Below are 6,541 nucleotides of genomic sequence, written 5' to 3'. Positions count from 1 at the left end.
GCACACCTACCTCGGTTTTTCAATGCTGCTTTCACACTAAGGGTTGTGACAGAGGTGATTTTGACAATATTTACCCTATTGTAAAACAGTAACTTGAATCAATGATCTGATGTCCGTGGATTTGGAAAATTTGTTATACTGATACATTGTGTTATTTTTTATGATTAAAATGAAATGAATTTGAAGAGGAAGAAAAATGGAATACAATGTAGTTCAAGTAAATTTGCTTCAGTATTGTTCTTCCCTCCCCCCCCCCCCTATTTCTAAATATGTCTATGTATTTTTTTATTATTATCATTATTATTATCATTACTACGATTATGAATATAGATATTACCATGTGTTATTGTTATTATTATTATTATTATTATTATTATTATTATTATTATTATTATTATTATTATAGTTATTAGTATTGCCAGAAAAGTGGAATTTTTATGTTGAAAATATAGGACTGATGGCTAGGTGAACATATGTTACTGATTACTTCAAATACCATTAATATAAAATCTTTCCAGTCACACAAGGTATTCTGCCATCCTGTCATGCTTTATTGTAATTTTTGTAAGGGGCCCTCCCTCTCTTATCCCCGGGCTTAGTAGACCAAATTATCCAACTGCACACAAGTTTCTGACATCCAGCTGCATGTTCTATGCTTGACCATGTGTATACCATAGAATCAAATTGTAATATCTGAATTATTAAGATATTATTGTAATATCTCAGTTAATCAGATCTGGTGTTAATATTAAGAGTATATAGCATTTCGTTTATTTTTCCCCCAAAAATTATATTTTAATTGCAGTTTTGTTGGTAAGATTCCCCCCTCCCTGCTGGAAAATGCACAAAATTCCAAAATGCAGCTGTTTAGAAGAACTGTTATGGCAGACATGCTTGATTTTGGATAGATTTAAGGTTTGGTAATGTCTGTTATATCCCATTTTGTATAGAAATTTAAGTCTTTTCAAAATGATGCAAAATGAAAGTATAGTTGTCAAAATTGAAAGGGAAGTAACATGATTTGCAATAAACATGCATGAAATCCACAATCTTTTATAGTCAGACCTTTAAGAATTGTTAAATTTATAAAGTTTTCTTCATTTTAATTTATTGGCCTTTGTGCAGCTTGGTCATTTCATCTTTGAAGCTTAAAGGAAGATGATTGATATACTATTACCCCTTGTGCTACTGTCTCTAGTGCACTACAAATAGTGTATAGATTGGTATTAATGTGTATTTGAAATAGTCAGATATTATGTTTACTTATTTTGTTTCTTTAAGAAAAAAAGATTAAGATTGTAAGCATGGCAGACAGTTATAAAAGATTTTAATACACTCTTTTAATAAGTCTTTGTCATGTGTCCATAATGAATCAATTTTCCTGTTATCTGATTCATTGTTACAGTTAAGTGGTTCTTGAATTGTGCTACATTGCTCAGTGTTGCAGTGTTATTATTGGTTGTACAACTGACTGAGTCATGGGATCCAGTATTACAATGTGCTAGTGATGTTATGTTTTAAAATATTGTAAAGATAGCCAGAAGAGTAAACTTGTTGCTGGAAGGTTGATTGGTCAGCACAAAGTGTCAGTATTTCCCACTGCTGGTAATTGTGGCATACAGGGTGACTATGCTGTTTCATAAGGTGGATTACCATAGTCTTTTATGGTGTTTGTATCAACAGTGATTTTGTGTGTTGTTATTTGTTATGCTCCTCCTCATGGTGACAAGTTATTTCCCAATTTTAGCACAAAGTATTATAAGGAATTCTTTTGTTTCTTAAATAGTAATGAATGACAAAAAAACTTAAATAGTATTTAAGTTATAGAAGTAGCATCCAAGAATAGAACTTGCTCACTACGAGGAATAGGAGGTTGGCTCAAGTAATGATAAGATGTGCTGGATGGAAGAGTTGCCATTAATTAGAGGCTATGTGTGAGGCAAAGGAGAGATATAAATATTATTTATATTTTTATACTTGCATCTGGTTTCTTTTAAGAGACATTTTAGTTCTTGGGAGAGAACCATTGACTGATTATTTACTGTAGGTTGAGACCAAGGAAGACTTGAAGGTTAAGTAGTACCATTGTGCATGCCTTTAGCAATTGTGTTATTCCACCAGGGTTCTGTACAAATACTTTTTATTAATTTTAAACTTTGATTGTTCCTTCTTTATCACTTGCCAGGACCATTGTAGGCACCACAACCTGCCATTCATATTCACTTTCCTGCAGAGCTGGAAGTTTTCACGAAACAAAATGATCTAGAACCGGGAAAATTCATTGTAAACCAAAGAACCATGTTCCAGGTTTTGGCGTGTTGATGCATCTGCTGAGAATCGAAGAGGAGGAAGGGTTCCGTTTTCTTTTCTGTAGGAAGGAAAACCTGTAGATTTGCTTTAGATTATGTCATCAGCTGTAGGCCCTCTCAGTGGTTCATTCAGTGTCAGGTGCCTTTGTTGCTATAATTGGTGAACATTTTGGCATGAAGTGACAGTTTTAGTTTAAGAGCTGGCAGCTTGTAGTAGAAGTGTAATGGTTAGATAAGTAGTCAGAAAATGGTAGGAAGTGCTTGAAATACGAAATTGATTAAAATAAGAAATGTAATTCTTAGAACTCAAAAAATATATATATATATTTTTTGTCCAACTGTGTATTTGCAGACACATGAGTAATTGAAGTATATAGTTCTTGCTTTGACCATTTGAAAGAAAAGGAAGGAATTGTTTAAATGGAAAATCAATGATATTGCCAATTTCCCCTGTTTGCCCATGCCTTTGGACCCCCTCTTGTAGGAAATGTTTTCTGCAGTTACCACAATTCCATGAAAATATTTTTGTAATTCAAGCAAACACTGATTACAGTATAGATTTTTTATTTATTGTTATTTTTTTTATTTAAAAGATAGGTAATCTATCAGTTGGATGTCATAGCAGTGAAGAGAAGAGATCTTAGATGTCATTTTTCCACAGTTTTATGCGCACTTTGTAATGACAATTTTTTTTTTCATTCTTTCTCTCTATTTAGATGGATACTTTGTAAAAGAAAAAAATGCTGTTTACGTTTTCTCTCTTTCTTCAACTGTAATCCTATTCTTGATCATTTGCTTTCCACTACCACCACCACTTTGTGTGTTTCCTCTCTAATCTCCCATTGTGCCTCCCCTCCTATCCTGCTGCTGTTCCTCCTCCTTCATTCTTCTCCTCCTGTTAGTACAACTCCTCTACAACCTATTACTACCACTCCTCCTCTTCATATATGTTATTAATGTTATTCTGTAAAGTGCACATAAGATTGTCTTTTTCTAATATCTAGGAATTTGACTGAATCATTAGCATAAATTTAATTCTAATTGTAAGAGTTTTTGTAACTGAAGAATGATTATATAAGATTTCTTAAACATATTTTTGACAATATATTCAGTGAAATTATATATGCTTTGCGTCAATTAAATAATATGTTTGAGTTATTGAAATCAAGCAATAATGAAATTCAGGTGTTACTGTTTTGTCTTGAGTTACAGAGAATCAGTTGAACATAAAATCACCATTGTGTTTAGAAGATGACGGGTATGAGAATTATAGTAAAAGTGGAGTAATTGATAAACATTTTGACATTTTGTTTGTGAGGATTTTTATTTAGTCTTAACTTGACTTTATGAAGAGGCACAATGCTGGAAGTGACATAAATTATATATAATACATATATATATATGTGTATATATATATGTATATATATATGTATATATATATGTATATATATATGAATATATATATTTATATATATATATATATATATATATATATATATATATATATATATATATATATATATATATATGTATATATATTTATATATATATATATATATATATATATATATATATATATATATATATATATTTATATATATATTTATATAAATATATATATTCATATATATATACATATATATATATATATATATATATATATATATATTTATATATATATTTATATTTATATATATATATATATATATATATATATATATATATATATATATATATATATATATATATATACGTATTTATATATATATATATATATATATATATATATATATATATATATATATATATATATATATATACGTATTTATATATATATATATATATTTATATATATATATGTATTTATATATATATACGTATTTATATATATATATATATATATATATATATATATATATATATATATATATATATATATATATATGTACGTATTTATATATATATATATATATATATATATATATATATATATATATATATATATATATATATATATATACGTATTTATATATATATATATGTATATATATATACGTATTTATTTTTATATAAATATATATATATATTATATTATATATATATATAATTTTTTTTATGTAATGAACTGCAAACAACAAGGTTTTAATTATAATGTCATTCATGAGTATTGTTCAGATATCTGATTGTTGTAATAATTAGTCTTTTATGTAAAAATATAAAAATTTAACCCTTAAACTGCAACATGCTTCATGAGAGCTCTCTTTGGCAGCCTTTTAAGGAACTTCTAGTGAGAGAGATTGACTTTTAAATGTGGCGCATATTGGGAATGTTTTGGCTTGAGTTTATGCGTCTTTTGGAGTCGCCCGTCATCCTTTCTGCTACCTCCCCTTTGTTTAGCTTTAAAACATTTTGCCATATAAATACCTATTTTCTCTTTTCCAGCAGTCTAATGGGAAACAAAGATTACTCTGAAATGTTTTTCCTTAGTTATTTGTTGGCATTTAAAAAAATATTCTCTGCATTTTGAGAAGAACCATACTTTGAAAATCATGAATCAGTTATTTTAATTTCTCCTCTTTGTTACCTCTGTTAGGGTTGATGTTCATCTTGCTATTTGCAGTTTAGGGGTTAAACATGTTTCTATTCACAAAGAAATGAAGAAAGGGGTTTATTTAATTTTATTCATCTTTTTCTCTCATTTTGAATAGTACTCCAGCACAAAATATTTCAGTAAGTCAGTATTTATTTAATTGTATGCAAAGACTAATTAGCTTAATACTCTTATAAGAATGTCTTAAAAAACACAAAACCAAAGTTTGGCTCTCCAGTCTCAGTCCTCTTAGATTTTCGAATTCTAGTGGCATTCAGTCCACTGGCATAGTTTGCAAGGTTTCAAACTTGGTAATAACTGGACTGCTAAGTGCGGAAACCAGGAAAGGATTTGACAGTGACTTAACCTGGATCCCTAGATGAGGATTTTGTCCTTGAAAGTTGAGTTATAGCAAGCAAGTGCTAAGAACAAGCAAGGGTAGCCAGGTCACAGGTGGAAAATAATAGTAGCAAAGAGGTGCTTTGAAAATTATCTAAAAATCAATATATTTTGCCTTTTTAAAGAGAGTGTAGAACTAATGTGTAAATTGTGATTGTATGTTTGCTATCTTCTCTTTTTTATTATTATTATTTAAAGATTTAGTTGTAAAATTGCATTTATTTGAATCTTAATATTGCATTTATGGGTTTACCACTGAATAACAGTAGGAGCAATTCTGAAATTAGGTTGTTAATTAATTGGCTATTGGACTTTTGTCTCATTTGAGTGTCATTGAGTTGATAGATTTAATACTTGTAATGTATGCCAAGTATTGTAGATCAAAACTAATATGACAAGCATTTTCTTGTCTTCAGCATGCTACAGCAATCACCTGGCCAAGATCTGAAGATTCTGAACCAAATTTTGCTTTGGTCAGTGATTCAGGGAGATTGGTTAGTCGTAGCTAGCATTGACATTTTTGTAATTTTTTATACATACAGCATTTGTAAATAAAATCATAAATTATAAACAGCAATGCTTCTCAAGTTCAATACTCCAGTAACATGTAATCACCAATGGTCCAGCAGTCATTCTACAGACTTTCACTTTGATGGTTCTAGAGAGTATATATGAAGATATGAAGGCCAATGAGTTTTTTAAGGAAAGGGAGAGAGAGATAAGGATGTAGTGAAGGCTCATTTTAGGATGACTGCTCAACTCCAGCACAACCAGTTGCTGGTGGGTGTGTGGATGTCCCTTGCACTGTCGATTGCAGAGGGGCACACATACCACTGCAGCACAACCCATTGCTGGTAGTCACACAGACTACTCCAGCACAACCATGTACCTGATTGTCTAAAGCAGTCTACCATATGTGCAAGAAATAAACACAACAGACAGCCACTTTTGTTTGATATGACCTTTTAAATCTAAATGAATCCCCCTCTTTTGCTTAGTCATTCAATAGTAAAAAAAAAAAGAAAAAAAAAAGAATTGGAAATGTATAAAACTTTGTAGTAAGTCTGCTTGGTTCTCTAAAATCCAGAGTAAATTTAGCTTGGAATATTCAGAGGATAAGTATATTTGTAAGCATTATACTATATAACAAGTTCACAGTTGCTTAAACTTTGCAATCCTTGCTCGTTGTTGTGGGGGGACTTTTGAGACGGAGACTGGAGACCAGTGTAGGGATTGCCCTTAC

Source organism: Penaeus vannamei, chromosome 30, assembly GCF_042767895.1.
Source record: "Penaeus vannamei isolate JL-2024 chromosome 30, ASM4276789v1, whole genome shotgun sequence".
NCBI classification, from domain to species: Eukaryota; Metazoa; Arthropoda; class Malacostraca; order Decapoda; family Penaeidae; genus Penaeus; species Penaeus vannamei.
Note: the sequence above shows the minus strand (reverse complement) of the source record.